General features: G+C 40.0%; 1 pseudogene; it reads right to left on the reverse strand.

Annotated features, from left to right (window-relative positions):
• Window positions 1-6121: 6121 nt before the first annotated feature.
• Window positions 6122-9687, reverse strand: LOC103192046 (annotated as a pseudogene).
• Window positions 9688-10555: the final 868 nt, after the last annotated feature.

Consider the following 10555-nt stretch of genomic DNA (forward strand, 5'->3'; position numbering starts at 1 on the left):
ATACAGCAGTTCACATATACTTTGTCTCATGACATTGACCACAATTCACCACAATGCAACAGCTCCCCTACCACTTCCTCCTGACAGTCAGCTCTTCTCTGTGTCTATCCCTCCATGCACCCCTGCCCCCTGAGCTGTCCCCCTGTGCATAAACAGCCCTTCTTTCTCCCATGATTGCTTTCTCCAAGGAGTGTATCTACCTAGTGTAAATGTTCAGCTCATATGCCTGTCTTTTGTTTGGCTGGAAGCCACAGGAGTGGGTTCAATTCCAGACCTGAAGGGCAGCCAGGGACCATAGTCACAGTGGTTCCACCAGGCTCTATCAGACTAGCAAACCTGGTCCCCTTTTTGTTTTCCCCCAAATGATTTTGAGTTTTCTTCCACATTGTTCTCCCCCTAGTCTATCCAGGATCTCCTCCATAGATCCTCCTCTGAGTAGTTGACAATGGTAGCCAGGCATCATCTAGTTCTCCTGGTCTCATAGTTGTGTAGGCTGTAGGTCGCATGGTGTACCAGTCACTAGGACTGATTGTTTCCATGAATCTTTGGTTTTCTTCATTCTTCTTTGCTGTGAATGAGGAGAGACCCATCGTTGCATCTTGATGGCTGCTTGCAAGCTTTTAGGATCCCAGTTGCTACTTGCCAAAGTAGGAGGTGGAACAATGTTTTGTGGAACAATGTTTTTGTGTAGTATGTTATGCCAGTTGAGCTTGATGTCCCCTGTGACTATGGTCCCGCACCCACAGGTCCAACTATTCACTCCCGCTGAGTAGCTGGATGTGACCAAGAAGTGACTACAAACTTGTTCCTTGTCAGCTCTACTATATACCTAGCAATTCTTACAGAACATACAAATACTCATGTAGAAACATTGTCTGCAGTAGACAGTAATTTAAGGAACTTAAGTATCCTGCCTGGATTTCATTAGTTTAGGACCATTTCCTAGCATGAAGATTGGCCTCAACCAAAAACCAAGCTCACTGCCACCGAGTCAATTCTGACTCATAGTGACCCTCATTGGGTTTCCAAGGTTGTAAATCTTTATGGAAGCAGACTACCTCATCTTTCTTCCATGTAGCAGCTGGTGGATTTGAATCAACAACCTTGGTTAGCAGCCAAATGTCTCAACCACTACACTACCTTCATGCTATGAGCTCCTTAGCATGAAGGTTGGCCTAGGAAAATAACAACCTTTTCAAGTGGAGTGGGTTCTCTTCCCTGTTTTCTACTGACTCCTTCTTTCTCATCTTCCACCTCTTCTAAATTGTATGATGCTCGTCAAGTTCCTGACCCTTCTGGCATCAGTTTTTTTACCTGTAATATAAAGATAGGAACCACCACTTTACTTCAGGTCTCTAGTGCCGCAAATGGTTTGGGCTCAGCTGCTGACTGAAAGGTTGACAGTTTGAACCCACTTGGGAGAAGGTTCTGCTTCCATAAAGACCACAGCCTAAAAACCCTATGGAGCTCAGGTCTACCTTGTAACACATGGGATTATCAGGAGTTAGAGTTAACTTGACAGCAGTTTCTTTTCTTTTTTTTTTAATTTCTTTTTATTTTTATTTTAAGAGCTTGTTTTACATTCAACGTAACATGTACATTTAGTTTCATTCCCCATTCACCATGTCCAACCCTAACCCAGTCTCCTTCCTCCCTATCCTGTAACCCTCCCCCTGTGCCCTTCATATTCATACTTATGCAACTCCTGTTTGTCCTGCATTTCCTCAGTTTGAATGTTGGTCCTCTGGTGTTCCATGGTCTATTGCTGTAAGGGATGTATTCCCATAGAGTATGTGGGTGTGGCATCCTGGGTTGAGTGGTCTGCGTGTACATCTTGTTAACTATTGGGCTGAGAGCCCGCCCCTGGGGGTGAGTTTTATTCCAGGCACAGAATGTATTCCAGGGCCATAGTATTGGGAGTCTCACCAGATTTCATCTGACCAGTAATTCTGGTCATTATTGAGTTTTTGGATTTTGTTCCACGTTTTCCCTCTTACTCTATCCAGGATCTCCAGATTTGATCCTTTCCTGAGTGATTGGCATTGGTAGCCAGGCACCATCCAGTTCTTCTGGTCTCGAGGGCCATCGTGTCCTAGGGCTGATTGCTTCTAAGTGCCCCCTCTTTTTTTTTCCTGTTCATCTTCACTTCCAACACTAGGAGACCATTAGCTGCATCTTAGATGGCTACTTGAAGGCTTTTAAGACCTCAGTCACTACTCACCAATGTAGGATGTGGAGCAATGCTGTTATGTATTTTGTTGTGCCAATTGAGTCCAGTGTCTCCAGTACTATGGTCCTGAGGCAGTAGATCTATTGGATCTCTCTCCCCTAGTGTCTGGGTATCTGTGAGGGATTACTCTGTGTCTGTCTTCTATTGTTTCTGTAAGGACTGCAGGTATTTTGTATCACTGGTGTCTGTGCAAGATTAGCCTCAGCTGATTCTATCCTTGGTCTAGCGTATACTTCTGTTCACGACAGTAGTTTTTTTTTTTTTTAAAGCTGGTTGGACTTTGTTGGGAACCTTGACTTTTTTTGGGGGTGGGGGGTGGGATGGGGATTTGAGTGAAAGTTTACAGAGCAAATTCATTTTACGTACAACAGTTCATACACATTTTGTTTCATGACATTCATTGCAATCCCCATCATATAACAACTCTCCTCTCATTTCTGCCCTCTGATTACCTTTTCCCTGTGTCTTTCTTTACTATGCATTCCTGCTCTCTGAGTTACCTTCCTGTGCAAATACTGCCTTCTATCTCCCATTATTAACAATTAACAAGGCTCGTTAACAATCTGTGATATGTAGATAACACAACCTTACTTGCTGAAAGTGGAGAGGACTTGAAGCACTTACCAAGAAAATCAAAGACTACAGCTTTCAATATGGATTATATCTCAACATAAAGAAAGCAAAAGTCCTCACAACTGGGCCAATAAGCCACATCATGATAAAGGAAGAAAATACTGAAACTGTCAAGGAATTCATTTTACTTGGATCCACGATCAACACCTACGGAAGCTGTTGTTTTTGTTGTGTGCCATTGAGTCAGACCTGACTCATAGTGACCCCTCCTTGGGTTTCTGAGGCGGTATCACTATGGAAGTAGATTGCCCAACCTTCCTTCCGAGGAGTGGCTGGTGGGTTTGAACTGCCAGCCTTCTGGTTAGCAGTCAAATGCCTTAGGCACTATGCCACCAGAGCTCCCCCTATGGAAGCAGTTGTCAAAAAATCAATGCATTGGGCAAATCTGCAGCAAAAGTCCTCTTTAAAATGTTAAAAAGCAAGCATAACACTTTGTTGGACCTAAGACAGAGTGTTTGAAATCACCTTGTATGTGTGAGAAACTGGGCAATGAATAAGCAAGACTGAAGAAAAATTGACACATTTGAATTATGGTGTTGGCAAAGAATATGGAATATACCATGGACTGCCAGAAGAATGAACAAATCTATCTTGGAAGAAGTCCAACCAGAATGCTTCTTAGAAGCTAGGATGATGAGCCTTCATCTCATGTATTTTGGACATGCTATCAAGAAGGATCAATCCCTGGAGAAGGACATCATGCTTGGTAAAGTAAAGGGTAAGCAAAAAAGAGGAAGACCTTCAATGAGATGGATTCGCACAGTGGCTGCAACAATGGGCTGAAACATAGTAATGATTGTGAGGATGGTGCAGGACCAGGCATGTTTTATTCTGTACATGGGGTTGCTATGAGTGAGAACCAACTTGATGGCTCCTAAGAACAACAATCCTCACCTAGGTGACTAAGGAAGCAGCTCCAGGTTTTGGAGAATTATTGCCTGTGTAACAGTCACACAACACAGTGTGTAAGGTTATGGTTGAAGTTAGATGAATCCAAGATTTGAGTTTTAGCAACACTACTTACTGCCTTTGTGACTTTGGGACTTCAGTTTTCTCATCTGTAAAATGTGAATAATAACAATGACCTCATAAGATTTTTTGGCAATGAATCTTTTAGGTTGATACTTGGCTCCTGGAAGTAAATGTCATACTTTCTGTCACACCTTGTCAGTCAGGGTTGGTATACTAACTAATTTGTACTGGAGAAAGTGGGAATCAATTCATAGAAAATGTAATAAGGTGATTTGAAAATTATTCCTTACATTTGCTTTAGCTTCAGGTGTTTTTCTTCTATAAAAGGAAAACATTGTAGGGGGTGTTATAGATTGAATTGGTTCCTAAAAAGTATAATTTTTTTTTTTTTTTTGTAAATCCTGATCTCTGTAACTGTGGTTGTAATTCTATTTGAGAATGAGGTTTTTTTTTTTTTTTTAATTATCTTCATGAGGCTGTATCAGTGTAGGATGTATCTTAAATTAATCTCTTTTGAGATATAAAAGCAGGCTAAGCAAGCAAGCAGAAATGGGGGAATATAGATGCCATGTCACAGTCACTAAAGAGCCAAGAAACCGAAGCTGAAAAGAGACAAGGACCTTCCTCCAGAGTCTACAGTGTAAGAAAGCCTTCCCCTGGGGCTGATACCATGAGTTTGGACTTGCATCCTCCTAAATTGTGAGAAAATAAATTTCTGTTTGTTAAAGACACCCAGTTAGGGTATTTCTGTTATAGCGGCACTAGAGAACTAAGACAGGAGGGTAATTCTTGACACTGCAAAACATTGCTTGTACAAGAGAATATCTTCCAAAGTGGTCTCCTCATGTCTAGAGAAGTGAAACTGTAGCAGTGTTCATTTTTTCACCAGAATTTTTAGAAAGAATATCAGAATTTTGTCTCGTTGTTCTCCATGCCTGGGGAAAGATGGAGTGGTTTCTGTTAGTGCTGAAGACAATAGGTGACTCCCTTTCTTTCCTGAGAGGGTTGAGCTCTGGCTTTATTATGTAATGTTGACTCTTTTCTGGGTTTTGTTATCTAAAGGACCCGTGGTTGTGGCTTTCTGACTAAATGTAACACTTTGCCATCAGCAAGCACTTGCCCATCTTTGATTAGATTCTTTCAGTTTTCAAATTTCCCCAGTGGAGTGGAGTGCACAGAAGGGTATACTCTCGTAGTTAGCTGTATCTTATAAACTATGCCATGTGGTCAGAAAATTACTTTAACACTTAACTGCTATATTCCTTTTTCACCTCATTGGGGTACAAGATAAGGTCACATTTTAAAATATATTTAAATCAAGACTCCAATCCCTATTTTTCTACTGTAAGATGGCTTTTTTTTTTTTTTTTTTCCTTTCTTGGGTTCTCTCTCTCTCTACCTCCAAAATCTCAGGGACACTTTCTCAGTTTACAGGATCAGATCTGGTTATTACATAGAAAGGGAAGACGCTTGTCAACCTTGCCCAGTTTGCCATAGAATCTATCCTGGTGTTTCTAGTGGACTGTCATTTCAGTGTAGTCCTTATCATCAAGGTAACTAAGTCCTATAACGATTGCTGGTCGGGTAGTAGTATCTATAGGTGAATTAAGAGGACTCTCTACCCAGGGTTATACTTAGTAGTAGTCATTGCATTATAACCTTGGCCAGCTTCCAGTGCAACCTAATCTTTGGGGACAGAGTTCTCTCCTCTTACACACATATATGTGACACACATGCAGCCACAATATGACCATTGTGCCAGAGAAGATGGTCAGAAACAGTCCTTCTATGTGACACCAGACTCTTCTAATTTCCAAAGGGCCAGCCCTCTTGCCATTCTCCAAAACTCTGTCTTTCTTGTCACTGGCACTAGCTGAAGTGGTAGAGGTTGTGGCATAGGGTGGAAGAGTCATCCAGAGATGTGGTGGTGCAACTCACACTCACATATCTCCAGTAGTCTTTTCCTACTAGCCCCACTCCTCTGGTCTCTCTTTTGGGTCCCAAAATGGGCAACATTCCTCATTCCTGCCAGAGAATGATTTATAGTGGGACTATCTACTGTTTTGCTCTTATTCCTCTAATATACAATTACAAAAACAAAACAATCTGACATTGGTATATTTCCCAAAATCTGAGCTGTCCAGTTGTAGTTCTGGTTCACTTTGAGCAGGAGGCTGTTGCATGACTTCTCATTCATGGCCTTGGCAATTGGCCTTGAGTTGGTCAAAGTGAGATCTCCCCTCCTACCTGGATCCCTGCACTGGCAGTGCATTTCGTCCAGGCTTCTCAGTCATCCTTGTCAAAGCGGTCTTCAATAGACACCACTGAGTAGTCTCTGATGAAGGACTTGTACAGGTCTGCCAGCTGGTCAGGTGAAATGTACCTGCTGGGGTCACTGGCACACTTGGCACACTTGAACTCCAGGTCATATTTCTCCAACAGGAAGAACTCTGAGGCAGCTACATCCATGCCAATCACAACCTTGTCAGTTAACTAGCTTTCCCCATCGCATTCTTTGGCAGATCCAGGGCTTCTTTGTTCTCCAGGATGTTAGAGGCAAACCCACCTTCACCCTCCACTTTGATGGCATCCTTCCCATACTTCTCCTTGAAGACGTTCTTTAGGTTGCGGTAAACCTCGGCTTCGATGCGCATGGCTTCCTTGAAATTTTCTAATCCGATGGGGAGGATCATGGGCTCCTGCATGGCCAACTTGTTGCTGGCATGAGAGCTGATCTCCTAAATTTGAATTCTCTTGACACAGTTGAAAAGATTTCTCCCATGTTCAAAAGACCACTCTTGCTTTGGAGGTGTTTGTTTAAAAGACGGAGTACAATTTACACCTTGCCTCTCTTTTGATTTCAATTCACCTTTACATCTTTTCTCCAATACATTTTCTTTTTTTTTTTTAGTCGTTTGTGGTAGAACAATGATATCTTTTAAACAGAAATATGCAGAAGTATCTTTAATGCTGAACATTTTAGCAGAAGATGCCTGTATTTCTATATACTGAGAGAAGGAAGTTATTCAAGGCAAGCAAGTCTTCCTCAGCTCGTGTGTCTTTTATTACCCTTGTTTTCTCTTCTTATACCCTTACAATAATTTATTCAATCATTATTTTTAGAATATTAATTGAATATATGTTGGTTATGTGTAATATGCCTCCTTTTTCTTGACACCCGATGTTTTAGCTGAGTCATAGGGATTTTTATAATCTGACTGCAGTTTTTCTTTCACTTTGTTTCTCTCTTCTGTCCTTTCTTTCATCATCCCATGCAAAAACAGAAACAACCATAAGACACCTAACTGCTTTTAGAGAAACAACTGTCTACTCCCTAATCCTAACCTAAACACAGTAATGAATAAAATGAAAGAATAGCAATTGGAAATAAAAAGCTATTAAAACAAAAAGTACATTTTGCAAACAGCAACAAGACATTCTGGTAAAAATGATGGTAATGTTACTTTGAATGACAGAATGATATCTTCTATGATAGAATAAAGAATTTTGAGAGAAAATATTTAGCTTCAAACACTACTTGGCATTCAATAACTTCCTGTTATCATTTATTATTAAACAGAAGAAGACAACTTCTTTCTCATTGTTGAGAGGTGTGCTGTAAGAAATACACAGCTAAGGGATCATACAGAATGGAACTATTTACAGCAGTATTATTTTTGTTCCTAACTTTGTTTGAGAATCAGGGACAGTTAAAATCTGAGCCAGCACTAGAGGGAGCCAGACTCCTTTGTTTGAACTCTCCCTTGTGGTAGGTCTGGAACATAACTGGAGCCCACAACCAAATCAGCTTATAAACTTGCGAATTTAGTGCTCACCCTGATTCCACAGAAGCAATTACATATACATTTAAAATGTAAAGCTTACAGACTTTAGGGGAAATTTTTACAGACTAAAAAAGATTTAAGAGACATATTATCTACACACCATCTGCAGACCTTGTTTAGGTCCTGGTTCCAACCAACGAACCATAAAAAGGTGTTTGTGAGATAACTGGGAAAATTTGAATAAGGATTAAATATTACATTATATGAAGAAATTATTGTTAATTTTATTAGGCATGATAATAGTATCTTGGCAATGCTGAAGCATTCCTTATCTATTAAAGACATATATAGAAGAATTTTCACATGGAATTATATGGTATCTATCATTTGTTAGAAAATATTCCATCACAGAAAAAGTGTGTGTGGAGAGAATAGACGAAACAAGACTAACAACATCTTGATAATTGTCGGAATTGGGACTTACTCTAATATTTGTTCTACTTTTGTGGGTACTTGAATATATCTATAAAGAAGTGCCTAAGGCATGTGACTGCTAACCAGAAGATTGGTGGTTCAAACCTACCAGCTGCTTGGGGAAGGAAGATGGGGTATCTACTTCTGTAAAGATTTACCACCTCAGAAATCCAATGGGGGTCAGAATGGACTTGATGGCAGTGAGTTTGGTATATAAAGAAGTGAAAAACATTACAAAGCTGAGATATTATATGCTTATAATTTATATTTATGATCTAGTTTATGATTATTTATGGCTGATATGTATTTCTTAGGTTACAAACTCAGATGTGGAAGAAATATATCATCTTTATTTTACCCATAATTAAACTTCATTTACATTTTGTAACTCCATCTACTGGATTGTAGAAATAAAATATTTAATTCAGAGTAATCTCACGTTGCACTGAGTCAAAAGCGTACTTCAAGATAGAAATGGTTGCTGTTGAGCCAATTCTGACTCATGCTGATTCCATGTGTGTCAGGGTAGAATTGCGCTCCATAGGGTTTTTGATAACTGAGTTTTTGGAATTAGATTGCCAAGCCTTTTTTGAGAAGCCTCTGGGTGGACTTGAATCTCCAACCTTTTGGTATGCACCTTCCCCACTCACCACAACAAACTAGTTGCTCTTGGATCATTTCCATCTCATGGCAACTCTGTATGTGTCAAAAAGAGTAGAACTCTACTCCATAGAGTTTCCATGGCTGTGGTCTTCCAGAGGCAGATTGCCATGATTTTCTTCTGAGGAGCCTCTAGGTGGGATCAAACTTCCCTCTTTCTTTTGGTTTGTAGCTGAGGACTTAATCATTTGTGTCACCCAGGCACTCCTAGTACAAGATGCTGTTGTTTTTAGGTGCCATCAAGTAAGTTCTGACTAACAATGACTCTATGTACAACAAAACAAAACACTGCTCTACCCTGTGCCATCCTCACAATTATTGTTATGTTGGAGCCCATCGTTGCAGCCACTCTGTCAATCCACCACATTGAAGGTCTTCTTCATTTTTGCTGACCCTCCACTTAACTAATATCTTTCTCCAGGGATTGGCCCCTTCTGACAACTTGTCCAAACTATGTGAGACAGTCTTGCCATCCTAGCCTCTAATGAGCATTCTGGCTGTCCTTCTCCCAAGACAGATTTGTTCATTCACTGGCAGTCCATGGTATATTCAGTATTCTTCACCAACACCACAATTCATCACCAAATACACCAACCCCAAATACACCAGTTCTTCTACAGTCTTCTTTATTCATTGTCCAACTTTTACAGGTATATGAGGTGATTAAAAATGCCATGGGTTGGGTAAGACACACCTTAGTCCTCTGCATTCAGGGGGTTATGAGTTTACAGGAATTACCAAGAAATGTTTTATCAATTAGTATAATACATTTTTATCCTATTAAATAATTTTAATTAAAAAATCACCACTTGTGCCTCATATATAATAAACTAGGGAAACATTGGTAGATAGTGTTTAGGAATGTGGGTTCTGAGCTTAGATAGAACAGGGTTCAAATCTTACCTCTGTATTTTTAGTAGGGATCAGGCACATATTTGTTAATGTTTTAAAATGCCAGTTCTTTTATTTATAAATCAGGGATATTAATATCTACCATTCTATGTTTTGGGAAGGATTAAACAAGAATATATATGCAAAGTACACAATTAGAGCTTGGTCCTTTGTGTAAAATCAATAATTGACAACCATTTATATTATTAAGAACAATAAAACAGATAGGATAAGCTCCTTATGCAAATTTTGTATCTGGTTACCTTTTTCCTAGAACTTCTTAAGTTATCAGCTCAGGTTTTCTAGGACTACATAGGAATTTAGGTACAGCCCCAGTCCTGGGAATATCACAATTAGAAAAATTCTCTGTCCATAGGTATATGGAGCCTCACTTCTCTTGATACTTTAAGAAATAACTGCTTAGCTTTCATTCCCAGTGTGGCCCATCTTTTATGAACTGTCAGTGGAAAGGAAGCAGATGAAAGGAAGAATTCCAAAAGTATAATATCACCATGGCCTCATGAAACAGGGAAAAAGAAACTTTATAGTAGACAAACTTCCAGATGTTTATTACCAGAGCCTTCTACTCAGAATGAAAAGAAAATTGAAACAAAAGCCATGTCCCTCTCCTGCTACGAAAGAGAAAGCCAAATTATTTTACTTAGCTCCCCCGCCCGTTGATCATTTTGGTATTCTGGATTAAAGAGGAAGAGAAATTTCTGCTCTGCTTTTATGGGAGGCCCTTGAGAGTGAATCTCTAGTGAACTGGCTTCTGATTCCTCTTTGCTCTTGAACATTGGATTTTAATGCCCTAGGCAGAGATGACTGGCTGTGTAATTGGCCTCCTTCTAGAAGTGGTATGGTGCTGGTACATACCAAGAATTGGCTTGGAGTAAGAAACACCAAGTTC

The sequence above is a fragment of the Orycteropus afer genome, unplaced genomic scaffold, assembly GCF_000298275.1.
Source record: "Orycteropus afer afer isolate SDZICR_OR568_19922 unplaced genomic scaffold, OryAfe1.0 scaffold00023, whole genome shotgun sequence".
In the NCBI taxonomy this organism is placed as follows: domain Eukaryota; kingdom Metazoa; phylum Chordata; class Mammalia; order Tubulidentata; family Orycteropodidae; genus Orycteropus; species Orycteropus afer.